Genomic DNA, 9200 nt, shown 5'->3' on the forward strand with positions numbered 1-9200 from the left:
GACAAAAATTTTTGCTTTTCTTTCAAACACAAGGACATTTCTATGTGACCCCAAACTTTTGAACGGTAGTATATATATATATATATATATTTCTTTTTTACACATTTATCCCCTTTTTTGGGGTAGGCACAAAACTACCTCCATACTTCCATACATTATTATAAACCGTTACCGGTTACCTTCAGAAGAGTCCCGTGACACTTGTGGAGACCACCATTGTGTTCTTGAGAATCTCCCCTTTCCATAGAGTGGTCATATTAGTTTGTAAGCCATTCGGACGCTACAGACGTTTTCATGAGAAGATATTTTTCAGAATATCTCATGGTCTGACAAACACCGCTGTAGCTTGACCACCTACCGCCGACATGGAAGGCCAATATTGTAGATTGAGACACAGCCCATGCAAAAAAAACGATATCTCTAGCTTAAACTGACAGATATTGGAGGGGATTTTTTTATTATGTTACTTAGATTGAAGTGCTGTTGTTTGTATTTTTTACATGATTTTTGAATGACTACCTCATCTCTGTACCCTACACAATGATCTATAAGGTCCCTCATTTGAGCAGTGAATTTCAAACAGATTCAACCACAAAGACCAGGGATGTTTTCCAATGCTTCGCAAAGAGTATCTATTGGTAGATGGGTACAACAAAACGAGAAAAAGAACACACTTAATATCCCTTTGAGCATGATAAATTATTACACCCAGTCACTACAAAGATACAGGCGTCCTTCCTAACTCATTTGCCGGAGAGGAAGGAAACCGCTCAGGGATTTCACCATGAGGCCAATAGTGACTTCAAAGAGTTGCAGAGTTTAATGGCTGCGATAGGAGAAAACTGAGGATAAATCAACAACATTGTAGTTACTCCACAATACTGGCCTAATTGACAGAATGAAAAAAAGGAAGCCTGTACAGAATAGAAACATTCCAAAACATGCATCCTGTTTGCTATAAGGCACTAAAGTAAAACTGCAACAAAGAAAAGTTCAAAGAAATTAACTTTATGTCCTGAATACAAAGCGTTATGTTTGGGGCAAATCCAACACAACACATCACTGAGTACCACTCTTCATATTTTCAAGCATGGTGGTGGCTGAAACATGTTATGGGTATGATTGACTCAGGGGATTGAATACTTATCTAATCAAGATACATGTGTTTTTTTTTATTTTATTTTTTAACAAATGTTAACATTTTTCTTCCACTTTGACATTAGAGTGTTTTGTGTAGATCGTTGACAAAAAATAACAATGAAATCCATTTTAATCCCACTTTGTAACAGAACAAAATGTGGAAAAAGTCAAAGGGTGTGAATACTTTTGAAGGCACTGTATAACTGCTACAGCTGTTGGGAACAACCACAACTATGGTTCATCAAGATCCAACATGACGCGACTACTACGGTGGCTCATCAAGATCAAACACATTTTACACTTCACATCACATATAGGGATAAACAGCAAGTACAATAAATTCCGATGTATCGATATCAAAAGTAAAAATGCAATTGATATCGATATGGACTTTCCATATTGATGCCCAGCACTAATATGTAATAATATAATAGATATTATAATAGTGACTAATTTGTGTTATTAGTAGAGCCTGACTATGAATTGTGTAATCCTGAGTCATGCATGCCCTGCCACAAAGTGTGACATTCAATAAATGCAAAACGATCAGAATATAATGCACAAGACAAAGGATTTAATGAAAAACTTGATTTCCAGTTCCATGGTTGAAATGTGAAAAATACACACACAATAGGCCTTTAACCGGGATTCACTTATCTTTCTTCATTTTCTTAAATCTTCAGAGGCCAAACAATGATTAGGGTTAGCATTCATAAAGGATGAACAAAATGTTGTCATTTTTAGAGATTATAATGATATATATAATGTAATATATATGATGAAAGAAACACTGATTCAGTGTACACATTTGTGGTTAAACAAAATATTTAAGATATAAATGAGCTGACCAATGGCAAACGGGAAGACGTACTCAGCCTCAGCCAGGTCACCTGAATGAAACAATAAAACCTGTCGTCACACCCTGATCTGTTTCACCTGCCTTTGTGATTGTCTCCACCCCTCCAGGTGTCGCCCATCTTCCCCATTATCCCGTGTATTTATACCTGTGTTCTGTTTGTCTGTTGCCAGTTCGTCTTGTTTGTCAAGTCAACCAGCGGTTTTGTCTCAGCGCCTGCTTTTCCCCGAGTCTCTTTTTCTCCCTCGCCCTCCTGGTTTTGACCCTTACCTGTCCTGTCTCTGAGCCCCCCTGCCTGACCACTCTGCCTGCCCTGAGCCTGCCTGCCGTCCTGTACCTTTCCCCCACTACTCTGGTTATCAACCCCTGCCTGACCCGACCCTGACTGCCGTCCTGTACCTTTCCTCCACTACTCTGGTTATCAACCTCTGCCTGACCCGACCCTGACCGCCGTCCTGTACCTTTCCTCCACTACTCTGGTTATCAACCCCTGCCTGACCCGACCCTGACTGCCGTCCTGTACCTTTCCTCCACTACTCTGGTTATCAACCTCTGCCTGACCCGACCCTGACCGCCGTCCTGTACCTTTCCTCCACTACTCTGGTTATCAACCCCTGCCTGCCTTGACCTGTCGTTTGGCTGCCTTGTTGCTGTAATAAACATTGTTACTGACACAGTCTGATAACTGTTGAAAAAAAACAACTATTTTGGTCACAATACGAAATGCTCTAAACAGAAATACAATTTTAGCTTTGCTGACTGCGAAGAACGCAATACTTTGTGTCTAAACAAATATGCTAACTAGAGTATATGATATGTATATGAAATATACTCTATCATTTCTTATTCATTCTATTATGAGAGTGCCATTACAAGTTTTTAAACAATCTAAGACTAATTTGTTGCTATGTTGTTTATGATATCATGTCAAACATTGATATTATAACAGTAGCTTAAGTGACATCAATTTTCAACTCATGTCTGTTGGTTTGAATGATTATCCACTGTAAGCCTAAATTAAAGTATACTTACCTCCATCGAGTAGATTAAAACATGGTCATCTTTGATATCGACACAATCCACAAGAGAGGAACCCCTCAGCTGTAAAGACAAGCCATTTACTGAGAATTGATATTGCGTGCACTGAAACTGCACTGTTTCATGTCCAAGTTCACCACATGCGAAATTGTCACAAGTGAACTTAGGTCTTATCACAAAATCTCACCTTCTCCAAGGGTTCTGGGTCAGGGGCAAAGCCAGACAACATCCTCAAATCCACTATAACCATATTGGTTGTCTGCTCCATTTCTTCATACCTGTGACAGAAAAGACAGAGAAACCCATAAGCCTGTACAACATTGAAGTTTGATTTTGACAAAAGCATAATAATCAATTTACTGGATACTTAAGTGGCTTTGCCCATAGAAAACATTGGGGTCGTGTTCAGTTCGGCACCGTAGCAAAGCATTTTGTAAGGGAAAATGAAAATCTGTGTTCTTTGAAAAGGTTCTGGTAGTAGGCTACCTCCTCATTTCACCTAGTTTCAAAATGTTTTCGTCATACTGAACACGACCCAGGATAATGTGTGGCATTCATCCTTACAGGTATTGGAGTTTCAGCTAAACTTTTTTTCTTAGACTCTTGGTGTTGCACTCGACTTCTGGCTTAACCTGAATGCTGAGCGATGTGCCAACAGTAGGAGTAGGGATGGTGTAATGTAGTGCCAACTGGGAAACAAGGAAAATGAAATCAGTGAATCTATCCTGTTCATATACAGTTGAAGTCGGAAGTATACATACACTTATGTTGGAGTCATTAAAACTGGTTTTTCAACCACTCCACAAATTTCTTGTTAACAAACTATAGTTTTGGCAAGTCGGTTAGGTCATCCACTTTGTGCATGACAAGTAATTTTTCAACCACGTTCATCTGGACAAACAATAGTACGCAAGTATAAACACCATGGGACCACACAGTCGTCATACCGCTCAGGAAGGAGGTGCGTTCTGTCTCCTAGAGATGAACGTACTTTGGTGCGAAAAGTGCAAATCAATCCCAGAACAACAGCAAAGGACCTTGTGAAGATGCTGGAGGAAACAGGTACAAAAGTATCTATATCCACAGTAAAACAAGTCCTATATCGACATAACCTGAAAGGCCACTCAGCAAGGAAGAAGCCACTGGTCCAAAACCATCATAAAAAAGCCAGACTATGGTTTGCAACTGCACATGGAGACAAAGATGGTACTTTTTGGAGAAATGTCCTCTGGTCTGATGAAACAAAAATAGAACTGTTTGGCCATAATGACCATCGTTATGTTTGGAGGAAAAAGGGGGAGGCTTGCAAGCCGAAGAACACCATCCCAACCGTGAAGCACGGGGGTGGCAGCATCATGTTGTGGGGGTCCTTTGCTGCAGGAGGGACTGGTGCACGTCACAAAATAGATGGCATCATGAGGCAGGAAAATTATGTGGATATATTGAAGCAACATCTCAAGACATCAGTCAGGAAGTTAAAGCTTGGTCACAAATTGGTCTTCCAAATGGACAATGACCCCAAGCATACTTCCAAAGTTGTGGCAAAATGGCTTAAGGACAACAAAGTCAAGGTATTGGAGTGGCCATCACAAAGCCCTGACCTCAATCCAATAGAAAGTTTGTGGGCAGAACTGAAGTCTGTGTGCGAGCAAGGAGGCCTACAAACCAGACTCAGTTACACCAGCTCTGTCAGGAGGAATGGGCCAAAATTCACCCAACTTATTGTGGGAAGCTTGTGGAAGTTTACCCAAAATGTTTGACCCAAGTTAAACAATTTAAAGGCAATGCTACCAAATACTAATTGAGTGTATATAAACTTCTGACCCACTGGGAATGTGATGAAAGAAATAAAAGCTGAAATAAATCATTCTCAGTACTATTATTCTGACATTTCACATTCTTAAAATAAAGTGGTGATCCTAACTGACCTAAGACTTGGAATTTTTACTAGGATTAAATGTCAGGAATTGTGAAAAACTGAGTTTAAATGTATTTGGCTAAGGTGTATGTAAACTTCCGACTTCAACTGTAAATACAGCATATATAAAGGCAAAGTTGCTTAGGAGCCTGAAACAAGGTGGCAATGTCTATCGGTGCCATCTTATCCCTGGGCTATTGCTTTTCACCTTCAGATAGTCTATCTTCAGTTAACTTAACAGCACCTTGCATGTCTCAATGACAATCTCTGAGATGGCATAGCAACTTATTCAGAATACGTAGGCAAGCGATGTGAATGTCTCTCCTTTTAACAGAAAGCGTTTCGGATCACAGCCAGTCTCTCTGCAGGGCTGATGGACTTTCTCATGACTGTGTCTTCCTTTTTTTAGTCAGCCCACCATTCCAAGAAAGACTTGGAACGTGTCCTTGTCCATGTACAAAGCTATGCCCTTTAAATATAAAGAAAATAAACTATTAATTTACAGTATCACAATGGTAATAAGACAGGTTGATAAATGCAGTGAAGTCAATCATGACAAGTCAGTGACTACCTAATTACACTACATATACAAAAGTATGTGGACATGTGATGTTGAGTGGCTTCACTGCAAGTAGATTGTATGTTTTAACTTTATTTTTTTTTAAACACCCCTTCGGCGATTTCAGGTGTATAAAATCCATAGACAAACATTAGCAGTAGAATGGCCTTACTGAAGAGCTCAGTGGCTTTCAACGTGGCACCGTTATAGGATGCCACCTTTCCAACAAGTCAGTTCATCAAATTTCTGCCCTGCTAGAGCTGCCCCGGTCAACTGTAAGTGCTGTTATTGTGAAGTGGAAAACGTATAGGAGCAACAACGGCTCACTGGTAAGCCACACAAGCTCACAGAATGGGACCGCCGAGTGCAGAAGCGCATAAAAATCCTCTGTCCTGGGTTGCAACACTCACTACTGAGATCCACACTGCCTCTGGAAGCAACATCAGCACAAGAACTGTTCATCGGGAGCTTCATGAAATGGGTTACCATGGCCGAGCAGCCGCACACAAGTCTAAGATCTCAACACGCATTGCCAAGCGTCGTCTGGAGTGGTGTAAAGCTCACCGCCATTGGTCTCTGGAACAGTGGAAACGCACTCTCTGGAGTAAGGTATCAAGTTTCACCATTTTTATTTCCCCTTTATTTAACCAGGTAGGCCAGTTGAGAACAAGTTCTCATTTACAACTGCGACCTGGTCAAGATAAAGCCAAGCAGTGCGACACAAACAACAACACAGTTACACATGGAATAAACAAACATACAGTCAATAACACAATAGAAAAGTCTATATACAGTGTGTGCAAATGAGGTAAGATAAGGGAGGTAAGGCAATAAATAGGCCATAGTGGCGAAATAATTACAATTTAGCGTGAGTGAATTGGAGTGATAGATGTGCAGAAGATGAATGCGCAAGTAGAGATACTGGGCTGCAAAGGAGAAGAAAAAAAAAAACAACAGTATGGGGATGAGGTAGTTGGATGGGCTATTTACAGATGGGCTATGTACAGGTGCAGTAATCTGTGAGCTGCTCTGACAGCTGGTGCTTAAAGTTAGAGAGGGAGATATGAGTCTCCAGTAGAGGTCGACCGATTAATCGGAATGGCCGATTAATTGGGGGCCGATTTCAAGTTTTCATAACAATCGGTAATCGGTATTTTTGGCCACCGATTTGCCGATTAAAAAAAAAAAAAATCTATTTGATTTTTTTTACACACCTTTATTTAACTAGGCAAGTCAGATTAAGAACACATTCTTATTTACAATGACAGCCTAGAAACGGGGGTTAACTGCCTTGTTCAGGGGGATTCGTTTTTGCAACCTTCTGTTACCAGTCCAACGCTCTAACCACCTGCCTTACATTGCACTCCACAAGGATTAACAGGCTGACTACCTGTTACGCGAGGGCAGCAAGAAGCAAAGGTAAGTTGCTAGCTAGCATTAGACTTATAAAAAACTATCAATCTTAACATAATCACTAGTTAACTACACATGGTTGATGATATTACTAGTTTATCTAACGTGTCCTGCGTTGCATATAATCGATGCGGTGCCTGTTAATTTTCATTGAATCACAGCCTACTTCGACAAACGGGTGTTGATTTAACAAGCACATTTCCGAAAAAAGTACTGTCGTTGCACCAATGTACCTAACCATAAACATCAATGCCTATCAGGAATATTTAGATTTAGCCACCCGTTAGATAAAATAGGTAGGAGCGAGGAGAGGGACAGAAGCTATACTGTTACACTGGCAATACTAAAGTGCTTATAAGAACATCCAATAGTCAAAGGTATGTGAAATACAAATTGTATAGAGAGAAATAGTCCTATAATTCCTATAATAACTACAACCTAAAACTTCTTACCTGGGAATATTGAACTCATGTTAAAAGGAACGACTAGCTTTCCACTAGTAATTGTCATTATTACAAAAACATTTTTTAAAGAATCGGCCGTTTAATCGGCAGAGACTTTTTTTGGCCCTCCAATAATCGGTATCGGCGTTGAAAAATCATAATCGGTCGACCTCTAGTCTCCAGCTTCAATGATTTTTGCAATTCGTTCCAGTCCATGGCAGTCTGACGGACGAGTATGGGTTTGGCGGATGCCAGGAGAACGCTACCTGCTCCAATGCATTGTGCCAACTGTAAAGTTTGGTGGTGGAGGAATAATTGTCCAGGGGTATTAACTGAATTTTGATAGCTGAATTACATTAATTTCTAATGCTGTCTATTGGTGAACTTGTTGGTTGATATTAGCAAACTTTCTCAAAAATACTGTTCCTCTGAACTCATTCTTGTCTAAGCAACTTTGAAGACTGGTAGCAAGACTGACAAGCTCTACTACAGGGAATGACCCTACATTATATTATACACTACGGTCCCAAATTATTGAACCCTTGATAAAGATGGACAGAAATTACTGAGCTAAATTGTATGCTCCAAAAATTGGGAAATGATTTTATTCTAAAACAATTGCTCATAGAAAGAGAATTTGTTCAACAAACAAGGTACGGGGCAAATTGAATTACACCCATGTTTTCAGTACCTTTCAATACCTCACCTTGCAAGGACAACAGCGCTGAGCCTTCTTCTAAAATGTTTTTTTAGTTATAGAACACATTGGGAGGGATCTTAGCCCATTCCTCCATACAGAATCCTTCCAGATCCTTGACATCCTTCATCTGCTCTTGTTGACTGCCCTTTTCAATTCAAACCACAGGTTTTCTTTTCTGCCCATTTGCACTTCTAGATTCCCCCTTCCATGTATGTCCCCATCTGTGGTAAATCCACCATCATCCCCTCTTCTGTACCTTTTCCTATTTTCTTTCCGTAGTCGTTTAAGTAGACACCACTAATCCTACTACCTTCATCCATCTCAGACTTACTCCTATCTGAGCTACCTGCCATGCCTACCTCAGTCTCAGTACAGTCAAAGACAGAACAATGAGAGATACTTCACCGGCTGTATAAATGTGAAGCATCAGCTTTACGTTTCCACTCACTATCAAATTTGGTAGAGGAAGCCCACTGGCCTGCAGGGAGAGAAGATCGAACGAGATGGATTTTAGCCGACATTTCTGTTCTCAAAACTAGAATCCGTTATAAACCGTGTTTAGCAGGAGTGCAGATTTGAATTTAGTTATTGCACACGCGCACTTCAGAGTAGGCGTTCCCTAACAGAAATATGCAGATGCAGCGCTAGAAAGCTTCAATAGGATCTCGCTGGCTTGTGCTTGGCTCAGCCCACCTCCTTCCCTTTTCTGCCCACTATGACTCATTTGTTCCCATTGGAAACGACAGGCTGTGGCCTAGCTTGGTTTAGTTATAAAAAAAAAAAATTAGTACAGATGTGCAGATCCGCCAACCAAACGCAACTGCGTTAACTTTCGAAACCGAAATTTATGCTCGAACACAAAAACAATGACCAGCCTTTTGTCTTTGTTCTCTAGCAATCTTGTGTTCCAATCAAATTAACTTGTTGCTGATCCCCGCTTCTCCTTCCCATCAATGTAATCTTTCCTGCAACAACCAACCTGATGGACAATGTTAATTGGCAAGTGGAATGACGTCCACTGAGGTTGCAAGCTTAAAGTGGGAGGCGGGTTTAGGTCAGTACACTGTAGTCCAATGAGTTTGCTGGGTGAGCCCAACATGTACACAATTGTGTTTTGGCACGTGGGAGCTTCT

Source organism: Salmo salar, chromosome 20 (genome assembly GCF_965601325.2).
Source record: "Salmo salar chromosome 20, fSalSal1, whole genome shotgun sequence".
Taxonomy (NCBI): domain Eukaryota; kingdom Metazoa; phylum Chordata; class Actinopteri; order Salmoniformes; family Salmonidae; genus Salmo; species Salmo salar.